Raw genomic sequence first — 12,487 nt, 5'->3', positions numbered from 1 at the left:
GAACACACAGCAAGTGGACACAGAAAGCAGATAGTGAGCAGACAGCAGGCACGGACAACACCGGGGGAAGGGGGGGGAAGAGGGAATAAATAAAATAAATCTTTAAAGAAAATAAGTTATTGAAATTAACAACATTGTCATATCTTCACAGTAATACAAAACATGGTCACTTCAGCAGAGATGAAACACCTACTCTCCAGTTTGTTGGCCTTCCCAGATTAACTAACAAGGATGTGAGGATGGTCAACCACCACACCAAGGAACCAAGAGCATCTACAGCTGCAATTAGGAGAATCCCATTCATCAGCCATGTGGGATCTAAGACTCCCTCTCAATTTAGAGGTGGAGTGGACATCGCATCCCAGGGTCCTCAGGATGGAGGAATAAAATATGGATTAGAGTGGACTTCCTGGTATTCTACTATAGAATTATTGTGACCAGCAATGCAACAAATTATATCATTGATATGGGGACAGTGGCCAAAGGAGTTGCTGTGGGGAGGGAGAGGGAGAAAGAGGTGTGATATGGGGGCATTTTCGGGACTTGGAGTTGTCCTGAATGAAATTGCAGGGACAGATGCAGGACATTATATATCCTATCATAACCCACTGAATGGACTTGGAGAGAGTGTAAACTACAATGTAAACTATAATTCATGCAGTGTAGCAGTGCTCCAAAATGTATTCATCAAATGCAATGAATGGACCACTCTAATGAAAGAAGTTGTTGATATGGGAGGAGTGGGGGGCTGGGGAGTAGGCCCTATGGGAACCTCATATGTAACGTTTTGTGTGATTTATGTATCTTTAAAGAAAAGATAATCCCTCCTTTTCTTGGCGGGGCCCGGGCGTGCGGGCCTGGCCCCTGTTGTGTACGGAGGCAGAGGGAGAGGGCTCCGGCCCCCTTGGTGTCGTATCTTCGTCCACCGGCCCTATCCTCAATCTGCGGGACACAGCTCCAAGAGCAGGGCAGAGCCTAGGCCGGCTCCTCCCCAGGGTGCTTCCAGCTTTTCCTTTGATTTCAGGTTTCTGGACTATGCCCCAGGGCCAGGAATGGTTGTACCCCCTCTTCTCTTTAATCCCACTGTAATCAATAAAAGCCGGTTTGTGTGTGTAAAAATAAAATTAAATTAAAAATTTAAAAAAGATAATAAAAAAACATTCACATACACAAAAAAATGCAGTCACTTGCAGAACTGGTTCAGATTACTTAAAAACCAGATACATTTTAGTCCTCTATGTGTTTAGAAGTTGCTTATGTTTCTATGAAATAAAGCTATTAAAATTTTTCTATAGTAGTACTGCTCACCAGTAAGGCCAAGACAAACACAAAGCAAGGAATGGAGTTTTCCCAAAGCTGCAGAGTGAAAAGACTAAACAGTTGGTTGCGTACACATGGATGGGTTTCTTTGCTATAGGAAATCCAAGTGGAAGAAGGAATGAAGATATGTAAAAAGGTTTCTGGAGGGGAAAAATGACGCCCTGTATGCCTTTACTTTTCTGCCCCTTCTACTGCAATGCATGCTCCTGCACTGTCTGATGTCCATAATGTTAGGTTGTCTCTAAGCAACTGCATGCTGAGGGTGCTTTCTTTGTAGTGTCTTCGTTGGGCGTATCCAGTTCTGCGATGGCCTCATCAAAAGCCGTTTTAGCCAGTATACAGGCAAGCTCTGGGTTATTAAAGATCTCACAGTAAAATACAGAAAGTTAAGAGTCAGCCCCAGGCAGATTGGATGTGTGGGTTGCATCTCCTCCTTGCTTATATCAAATGCCTCTTGGTAAGTTCCTATTGTTTGTTTTTGATCATTGCCACATGCCACTTCAGCAAGGTACCGAAAGTAATCTCCCTTCATTTTCAAATAGAAGACCTTACTCTCTGGATTAGTTGCATTGGCTATTAAATACTCATCCAACAATTCCAGGACCGCAGTGCACTTGGACCTCAGTTCCGATGCCACTGTCTCCCCATAGTCCTTTAATCGGCTGCAACTTCTTGTTAGAGGTGTCGGTTTGCTGCTTGATGCTGGAGATGACCCTTCAAGCCGATCTGCGGCCCCTGACCACGTTCTTGTAGGCCACTGAGAGCAGGTTGCGCTTCTCCTTGGACAGCTCGCCCCTGCTCTGTTGGCCTTCATGCAAGCGGCATGTTGTAGTGCTTGGCCTGCTCGGTCAGCTTCTGGACCAGCTCCATCTTCTCTATGATGGGCACCAGGGGCGGTGGTGCAGGAAGAAGAGAGAGCCAGCGAGGTGCACAGGATGGAGCCTGGTGATTGCCTTCTCCATTTCTGCAGAGAAAGCAGTTGGAATTTTGATCGGGATTGCAATGAACCTGTGAATCGTTTTGGGTAGAAGTGACATCTCAACAATATTTACTCTTCTAATCCATGAAGGCAGAATATTCTTCCATTTATTTATTTGATTTTTTTAGTAATGTTTTATAGTTTTCCATGTATAAATCCTTTACATCCTCATTGAATTTATCCCTAGATACTTAATTCTTTTAGTTAATATTGTAAATGGAATTTTTTCTTGATTTCCTCTTCAAATTATTCATTATTAGTATATAGAAACTACTGATTTTCATTTGTTAAGCTTGTACTCACCACTTTGCTGAATTCAATTATTAGCTCTAGTAGATTTGTTTTATTCTTTTTCTTGACTAATTGCTCTGGAAAGAACTAGTATACAATGTTGAATATCAGTGTTGACAGTGGGCATCCTTGTCTTGTTCCTGATCTTAGAGGGAAAAACTTTTCAGTTTTTCACCATTAAGTAGGATGTTTGCTGTGGGCTTTTCATATTTGCCCTTTGTCATGTTGAGAAAGTTTCCTTCTATTCCTAGTTTTCTTTTTTTTTTTTAAAGACTTATTTTTTATTTATTTCTCTCCCCTTCCTGCCCCCCCCCCCGCCAGTTGTCTGCTCTCTGTGTCCATTTGCTGTGTGTTCTTCCATGACCGCTTCTAGCCTTATCAGAGGCACCAGAAATCTGTGTTTCTTTTGTTGTGTCAATTTGTGTCAGCTCTCCGTGTGTGCGGGGCCATTCTTGGGCAGGCTGCACTTTCTTTCATGCTGGGCGGCTCTCCTTACGGGGCGCACTCCCTATGTGGGGGACACCCCTGCGTGGCAGGGCACTCCTTGAGGGCATCAGCACTGTGCATGGGCCAGCTCCACACGGGTCAAGGAGGCTTGGGGTTTGAACCTTGGACGTCCCATGTGGTAGGTGGACGCCCTAGCCACTGGGCCAAGTCCATTTCCCTATTCCTGGTTTTCTAAGTGATTTTACCAAGAAAGGGTGCTGTCTTTTGTCAACCAATAGAGATGTTCGTGTGTTTGTTTTTTTCCTTCATTCTGAAATGTGGTATATTACATTACTTGGATTTTCTCTTTTTTTTTTTTTTTTTTTTAAAGATTTATTTATTTATTTAATTTCCCCCCCTCCCCTGGTTGTCTGTTCTTGGTGTCTGTTTGCTGCGTCTTGTTTCTTTGTCCGCTTCTGTTGTCGTCAGCGGCACGGGAAGTGTGGGCGGCGCCATTCCTGGGCAGGCTGCTCTTTCTTTTCACGCTGGGCGGCTTTCCTCACGGGCGCACTCCTTGCGCGTGGGGCTCCCCCACGCGGGGGATACCCTTGTGTGGCACGGCACTCCTTGCGCGCATCAGCACTGCGCATGGCCAGCTCCACACGGGTCAAGGAGGCCCGGGGTTTGAACCGCGGACCTCCCATATGGTAGACGCACGCCCTAACCACTGGGCCAAAGTCCGTTTCCCTGGATTTTCTCTTGTTGAACCAACCTTGCATACTAGGGATAAATTCCACTTGATCACGATGCAATTTTTTTTTTTGGTATAATTCTTTTAATATGCTGTTAGATTCAGGTTGCTAATATTTTTTTAAGGATTTTTTGCATCTATATTAATAAGAGATATTGGTCTGTAGTTTTCTTTTCTTGTGGTATCTTTATCTGGCTTTGGTATGAGGCTGATGTTGGCCTTGGAAATGAGTTTGAGAGTGTTCCCTCCTCTTCAGTTTTTTGGAAGAGTTTGAGTAGAATTGGAGTTAAGTCTTGAAATGTTTAATGAAATACCCTAGTGAAGCCATCTGGTCCTGAGATTTTCTTTGTTGGGAGGTTTTTTACTACTCTTTCAATTTCTTTATTAGTAGGTAGTTTGTTGAGATCTGTATTTTCTTGAATTAATGGAAATAGTTTGTGAATTTCTAAGAATTTTTCCATTTCATTTAGGTTATCTAATTTATTGGCATACATTTTTCAGGGTTATCTAATTTATTGGCATACATTTTTTCAGAGTATCTATCCTCTTAATGTCCATTTTATTTCAGTGGGTTTGGTAGTGTTTTAGTCAGGGCTCTGTAGGGAAACAGAATCAACAGGAGATATCTGTCAATAGTAAGAGATTTTATGAGTCTCCCACGTGACGGTGGGGATGCACAAGTCCAGGTTCTGCAGGCAGGCTGCAAACCAGGGGCTCTGATGAAAGTCCAGTGAGGGTCCTTGATGAGTTTCTGGGAGATGTTGGTGTCTAAAAATAACCTGGGAAATTCTCTCTGAATGCTGAAATCACTTCCCCTTTTTAAGACATTCAGTTGACTAGATAAAAACGTAACTCATTGCTGACGGCAATCTCCCTGGTTGATTGTAGATGTAATCAGCTATCTATGTAGTAAACTCACTTATGACTAAAGCCCATAACATAAATGTCTGTATTAGAGTTAGCCCAGTGCTTGCTTGACCAAAGAACTGGGCACAATTACCTGGCCACGTTGACTCATTAGCCTGACCATCACAGATAGTAACATCCCCTTTTTCATTTCTGATTTTTGTTATTTTTATCCTCTCTCTTTCTTTGTTAGTCTAGGTAAATATTTGTTGATTTTTTTATCTTTTCAAGGAACAAACTTTGATTTTGTTGATTCTGTTATTTTTTTGTTTTCTATTTCATTTATCTCTGCTCTAATCTTTGTTATTTCCTTCCTTCTGCTTGCTTTAGGTTTAGTTTCCTTTTCTCTTTCTAGTTCTTCCAGTTTTGAGGTTAGGTCTCTGATTTGAAGTCTTTCTTCCTTTCCAATGTAAGCATTTAGAGCTATAAATTTCCCTCTCAGCATAGCCTTCACTGCATCCCATCAGTTTTGATTTGTTGTATTTTTATTTGCATTCGCCTCAATATATTTCCTAATTTTGCTTTGATTTCCTCTTTAACCCATTGGTTGATGAGTATGTTGTTTAATTTTCATGTTTGTAAGATTTCCATTTCTCCTTCTGTTATTGATTTCTAGCTTCATTCCATTGTGGTCAGTGAATATACATTTTATGATTTAAATATTTTTTAATTTATTGAGATTTGTTTTGTGACCCAACATATGTTCTGTCCTGGAGAATGACCCACGTGCAGTCAGGAAGAATGTGTATTCTGTTTTTGTTGGGTGCAGTGTTCTATATATCTGTTAGGTCTAGTTATTTTAGTTCCTTATTCAAGTCCTATATTCATTATTGAAGATTTGTGCATTAAAGTCTGCCACTACTAATGTAGGACAGTCAGTTTCCCCCTTAAAATCTGTCAGTATTTGCTTTGGGACTCTGCTGTTAGGTGTGTCCATATTTATAATTGTTACATCCTGAGTTTTCTCCTTTATGGTATATAATGACCATCTTTGTCCCTTGTAACTTTTTAAAAATTCTCCCCCCTTCTTGTTGTTTGTGCTCGCTGTCTGCTGTCTGCGTCTATTTGCTGTGTGTTCTTTCCATGTCTGCTTGTCTTTTCTTCTTGTCTCTCTCTTTAAGAGGCACCAGGAACGGATCCTGGGACCTCCAGTGTGGGAAAGAGGCACTCGAATGCTTGAGCCACCTCAGCTGCCTGGTCTGCCATGTCTCTCACTGTCTCTCCTCTGCATCTCCCTTTGTTGCATCATCTTGCTTGCCAGCTCTCCATGGTGCAGGCCGCCAGCTCAATAGCATATAATTGGGTCATGCTTTTTTTATCCATTCTGCCAATTTCTGCTTTTTGACTGGAGAATCCATTTAAAGATTTATTTATTTATCCTCCTCCCCATTGTTTGTGCTCGCTGTTTGCTCTCTGTGTCTGCTTGTCTTCTCTTTAGGAGGCACTGGGAACTAAACTCGGGGCCTCCCACTTGGGAGAGAGGCACTCAATCGCTTGAGCCACCTCAGCTCCCTGGTTTGTTGTGTCTCTCATTGAGTTTCCTTTTTGTGCCTCCTTGTTGCATCAGCTTGCCGCACCAGCCCATCATGCCAGCCCATCAGGTCAGCTTGCTGTCTTGCTTATCTTCTCTAGTAGGCACTGGGAACTAAACCTGGGACCTCGTGTGTGGTAGGTGGGCCCTTAAATGCTTGAGCCACATCAGCTTCCCTAATCCATTTAATTAATTTTTTAAAAAAGTTTTATTTATTTCTCTCCCCTTCCCCCCCTCACCCCTGTTGTCTGTTCTCTGTGTCTACTTGCTGCATCTTCTTTGTCCACTTCTGTTGTTGAGAGCAGCATGGGAATCTGTGTTTCTTTTTGTTGCATCATCTTTTTGTGCCAGCTCTCTGTGTGGGTGGCACCATTCCTGGGCAGGCTGCACTTTCACACTGGGCGGCTCTCCTTATGGGGCACACTCCTTGCGTCTGGGGCTCCCCTACGTGGGGACACCTCTGTGTGGCAGGACACTCCTTGTGCGCATCAGCACTGCACATGGGCCAGCTGCACATGGGTCAAGGAGGCCCGGGGTTTGAACCGCGGACCTCCCATGTGGTAGACGGATGCCCTAACCACTAGGGCCAAGTCTGCCACCCTAATCCATTTAATTTAAAGTCACTATTGATAATACAGGACTTTCTTCTGCTATTTTACCTTTGTAAATCTTACACCTTTTTTTACCCCCCATTTCTTTTAATGCCTACTTTTATATTTTATTTGATTTTTTGTTTTGTACCTTATTTAGTGCCTTCTCTTTTCTCTCTGTATATATGTTTTTCATCTATTTGGTTACATCCTTATGGTTACCATGCAGTTAAATCTTAACATCCTAAATATATAATAGCCATATTTGGTCTGATATCAGCTTAACTTCAATAGCAGGCATGTATACTTTTCCCATACCCTTATGTCCTCCCACCATTTTAAATATTTATTTAAAAGATATATTTTTCTATTCCCTTCCCCTTGTTGTCTGTGGTTGCTGTCTGCTCTCTGTGTCCACCTTCTGTGTGCTCTCTGTCTGCTCATCCTCTCCCTAGGAGGTTCCAGGAACCGAATCTGGGACCTCCCATGTGGGAGAGAGGTGCCCAATCACTTGAACTACCTCAGCTTCCTTGTTTGTTGTGTCTTTCATTGTCTTTTCTCTTTGTGTCTTTTTGTTGCATCATCTTGTGTCAGCTTGCTGCTCCTGCCCATTACACCAGCCTGCCCTTTCCAGGAGACACTGGGAACAGGACCTCCCATGTGGTAAGTGAGAGCCCAGTCACTTGAGCCACATCCGCTTCTCCCACCATTTTATTTTGTACTTGTTACCACTTATATCTCTGTACATTGTATATCCTAAACATAGATTTATCATTACTTTTTATGTATTTGCATTTTAGTACCTATAGGAATAAGTGGAGTTATATACCAAACAATTCAGTACAATAATACTGGAATTTATAATTATCCAAATGTTTACCTTTACCACAGGTCTTTTTCATAATTTTTTTTAAAGATTTATTTTATTTTTACTTATTTCTCCCCTCCTCCACCCCCCCCCCACCCCACCCCGCCTTTATCTGCTGTCTTGTGTCCATTCGCTGCATGTTCTTCTGTGTCCGCTTGCATTCTCAGTGGCACCAGGAATCTGTGTCTCTTTTTTGTTGTGTCATCTTGCTGCGTCAGCTCTCCGTGTGTGCAGCACCACTCCTGGGCAGGCTGTACTTTTCGCTCGGGGCAGCTCTCCTTGCAGGGTGCACTCCTTGTGCATGGGGCTCCCCTATGCAGGAGACACCCCTGCATGGCATGGCACTCCTTGCACATGGCAGCACTGCGCATGGACCAGCTCACTACACGGGCCAGGAGGCCCTGGGTTTGAACCCTGGACCTCCTATATGGTAGGCGGATGCTCTGTCAGTTGAGCCACATTGGCTTCCCCATAATGTTTTGGTGTAAGTTTTGAACTTTAATGAAGTCCAATTAATCTATTATTTCTTTTCATTGCTCATGCTTTAGGTGTGAAGTCTAAGAATCCATTGCCTAATACAAAGTCCTGAAGGTGTTCCCCCATTTTCCTGGGAATTTTACAGATTTAGTTCTTTTTTTTTAAAGATTTATTTTTATTTATTTATCCCCCCCCCCTTATTTGTTCTTGCTATCTGTTTTGTGCTCATCGTCTTTTTAGGAGGCACTGGGTACTGAACCCAGGATCTCCCATGTGGGAGGGAGGCATCCAATGACTTGAGCCACCTCCACTTCCTGCCTGTTTTATCTCTCATTTTGTTTTCCTCATTGCATCTCTTCATTTCATCATCTTGGTGTGTCATCTTGTTGCATCATCTCACAGTCTTGCTTGTCTCCTTTAGGAGGCACCAGGAACCAAACCTGGGATCTCTCATGTGGTAGGTGGGTGCCCAACTGCTTGAGCCACATCTGCTTCCCAGGTTTAGTTCTTATATTTAGGTCTTTGATCCACTTTGAGTTATTTTTGTGTATGTTGTGAGGTAGGAGTCTCCTTTCATCCTTTTGCATATTGGTATCCAGTTTTCCCAGCCCCATTTGTTGAAGAGACTGTTCTTTTCCCATTGAGTAGATTTGGTTCCCTTGCCAGAAATCAACTGTGGGGAGCAGATGTAGCTCAAGTGATTGAGCGCCTGCTTCCCATGCATGAGGTCCTAGGTTTGATCCCTGCTACCTCCTAAAAACATAAAAACCCAATTGTCTTTGGGGAGCAGATGTAGCTCAGTGGTTGAGCACCTGCTTCCCATGTACGAGGTCCTGGGTTCATTCCTGGGTACTGCCTAAAAAAAAAACCAAAAAACACTTGGGGGGGTGGGTGGGAATGAATGTAGCTCAGTGGCTGAGTGCCTGCTTCACATGTACAAGGTCCTGGATTAATCCCAGGTACCTCCTAAAAAACAAAGTCAATTGGGGCTGGCCTTCAAGCATCTATGATGGGCTCAGACAATTTATGATAACTGAATATACAGCTTTAAAATAGAAAGTAGACCTAAATACCCGGAAGCACTCCCCTTTGTAAGATTTGTAACAAAAATTAATATTAATGGAGTAAATCGTTCTAATGCAGTGGTAGACCCAAGAGCCATATTAGTGCTAGCAAAGTGGCATCAAAGTTGTCTTGCAAGCACTTCAGTGCCTAATGATGTCTAAAGAAAAGATAAAACTCCTCAGTCACCTGAAGGACAGTTACAACAATTAATAAAAAGAAAAACCACAGGACTTTCCCCCCATCCCCTTTAAATTTCAGAAGAAACAAGGGCACTACTCACCCTGCAGCACGCCTGCAGTCCATGCCTCAGACTGTGTACTTTTCTCATTTTCCTGTCTCTTAATATTAAAACTCTTTACTCCTTTGCCTACCCTACGGCATGTCCTTAAATTCTTTTTGCAACATAAGCCAAGAACCTAGAAGCCCAGAACGCAGAGTCTTCTGCCAGCATATTTGGCGAGCCAGGCCAGGAGACAGAGAGGCAAGTGGTGCTCCCCGACCCCTGCCGAGGTCTGTCTGTTCATGTCTAGGAACTCGTAAATCAGATTTGGGGTTTGCTTGTTACAAATTGGATAACGATGAAGGATCATATGCAGAGGGATACTGAACATGCTACGAGTCCTGAATCAACGCCTTATGAGTCATTGCAGGGATTTCATCCAATTCTTACCACAGTGCCAGACTCGTCTTCCCTCAACCGCAATAGACTAGCCACAGGGTTTTCCACCTTGTCAGGTAGAGCCCAACCAGCGGGAAGCAGTTACAAAAGAATGACTATCGCCCTTCAGCACCCTCTTAAGAATAAGGGTGTAAAGTCTCTGAAGGGGGAGTTGACGCAGCTTAGTTTAGGAAAAGGGAAGAGGAGCCTAAGACCTGGCAAAAAACATGGCCATGAGACACGGAGCCATGAAACCCCACCTTGAAACTCCCTGAGGGAGACTGCCACCAAGAATGAAGTTGGAAAGATCCCATGAGACTCTGGTCACAAGAATTCCACTTGGAATGAGAATTCCATTTGGGATCAAGGGGCAGCCATTGATCCTCTGAGAACTAAAAGGTGGGTAACCAATCAGAACAGCAAACAGCTGGGACCCCTCCCCAACATTATGAAGAGGGAGGAGTGAAGGTTTTAAAAGGCCTAACCTGGGGCACCCATGTGCACAACTCACCTTGCAGCACACCCATAGTCTGTGCCTTGGGCTATGTACTTTTCTCTTTTTTTGGTCTCTTAATAAAGTCTTAACTCCCTTACCTACCCTGAAAAAAAAGAACAAACAGGGCTTATCCTTGCAATCCATTGGGCCCTTGAATTTGACGCATCGTGTTTTTTTTAAGATTTATTTATTTCTCTCCCCTTCCCCCCTGTTGTCTGCTCTCTCTTCCATTCGCTGTATGTTCTGTGTCCACTTGCATTATCAGGTGGCACTGGGAAACTGTGTCTTTTTTGTTGTGTCATCTTGTTGTGCCAGCTTTCCGTGTGTGTGGTGCCACTCCTGGGCAGGCTGCACTTTTTTCACATGGGGTGGCTCTCCTTGCAGGGCACGGTCCTTGCATGTGTGTGTGGGGGGTGCCCCTGCGTGGCATGGCACTCCTCACAAGCGGCAGCACTGCGCGTGGGCCGGCTCACCACATGGGTCAGGAGGCCCTGGGGCTCGAACCCTGGGCCTGCCACGTGCTGGTGGACGCTCTATCGGCTGAGCCACGTCCGCTTCCCACATTCTTTGGTTTTGATCTTCAACAGGGATTAGACCCCCCGAAGCGCTTGGCAAATCCCTGAAATCGGCAGGCCTGAATTCCTAATTGCTGCATTTTTTCCACTTTTCTGTTCGAGACCACTGAATGCTAAAATGTGGATGCATACATACTGAAACAAAAACAATTCATTGTACAAAAAAAAAAAATCCGTTGGCCATAAATGTGAGTGTTAATTTCTGAACCCTCAATTCTGTTCCATTGGTCTATATGTCTGTCCTGGCATCATTACCACGCTTTTTGATTACTGTAGCAATTTAATATGTTTTTAAATCAGTAAGTGTGAGTTCATCAACTTTGTTCTTCTTTTTCAAGATAGTTTTGGCTATTTGGGGACTGTTACCCTTCCATTTAAATTTCATGACTGCCTTTTCCATTTCTGCAAAGAAGGCTGTTGGGATTTAGATTGGGATGAACCTATAAATCACTTTTGGTAGAACTGACATCTTAACAATACTTAGTCTTCCAAGCTATGAACATGGATTTCCATTTATTGAGGTCTTTAATTTCTTTTAGTAATGTTGTGTAGCTTTCCACATACAAGTCCTTTACATCCTTGGTTAATGAATTTATCCCTAGGTATTCTTTCAGTTACTATTGCCAAAGGACCTCCTTCCAGAATGAGGAAGCAGCTCCAGCACCTGTCACCTCTGATGGCTCATGGTCCATTCCACACCCATTAATCCCTACTAGAATTGAGCAAATTCAATTTGACCCACCCTGCGTGGAGATGAGGTTATACATTGACAATAGCTGAAAGGAGAAATAAAACTTGAGCCTGACTACCCTTTTCAAAGATTCCTTTCTCTCATGTCTCTCAGCTTATCTTGGCCTCCTTTGGTGGTTTGTCCTTTTTTCAACTATCTCATAAGTGATGCACTTCCCCATCTTGTCAGTCTCCCAGCTGATTTCACCTACTCTTGTGGCTTTGACTACCGTCCTTTATCCCAATCCTAGGCTTCTAGGACTTTGGACTCCCCTCCCCTGCTTAAATGCCAACCATCAACACATGTACAGGTGAAATGGTGTACAGTACTCTCAAATTCAACATGTTCCAAATTAACATTATACTCTAGCCCTTCTTTCTCTCATATTCTTTACTACTGTGGTGGTTTGGAGCTAAACGTACCCCCAGAAAAACATGCTCTTAACCCATTCCTGTGGCTGTGAACCAACTGTAAGTACGACCTTTTGATGAAGTTAATTCAGTTGAGGGGGTGTGGTCCACCTCAGTTGGGATGGGTCCTAATCCCATTACTGCAGTCCTCTGTAAGGGGAATGAAATTTTGACAGAGAGAGTCACAGGAAGCAAGAAGCTGAAATTTGACAGAACCCAGCAGAGAATGGAGAGGCTGCCATGTGCACTGCCTTGTAACAATCTAAAGACCAAGGATTGCCATCAGCCAGCCCAGAATGCACAATCTTTGGGGAGAAAGCATCACCTTGATTTGGGCTTTCTCTTAGCCTCAAAACCATGAGCATGGGGCGGCGGACTTGACCCAGTGGTTAGGGCATCCGCCTACCACATGGG

The 12,487-nt window shown here is 43.6% G+C and overlaps 1 non-coding gene and 1 pseudogene across 1 annotated transcript; one reads left to right on the top strand and one right to left on the bottom strand.

Annotated features, from left to right (window-relative positions):
- Nucleotides 1-823: 823 nt before the first annotated feature.
- On the top strand, nucleotides 824-955 carry LOC111763654 (small nucleolar RNA SNORA57). The gene has a single exon (XR_002796485.1). It is a non-coding gene; the product is annotated as a small nucleolar RNA SNORA57 (small nucleolar RNA).
- A 536-nt stretch (nucleotides 956-1,491) lies between these two features.
- Nucleotides 1,492-10,389, bottom strand: LOC101419176 (14-3-3 protein theta pseudogene; annotated as a pseudogene).
- Between the last annotated feature and the right edge of the window lie 2,098 nt (nucleotides 10,390-12,487).

This window comes from Dasypus novemcinctus, chromosome 27, assembly GCF_030445035.2.
Source record: "Dasypus novemcinctus isolate mDasNov1 chromosome 27, mDasNov1.1.hap2, whole genome shotgun sequence".
NCBI lineage: Eukaryota > Metazoa > Chordata > Mammalia > Cingulata > Dasypodidae > Dasypus > Dasypus novemcinctus.
The sequence above is the reverse complement of the archived record's forward strand: the minus strand, read 5'-3'. Positions and strand labels throughout refer to the sequence as shown.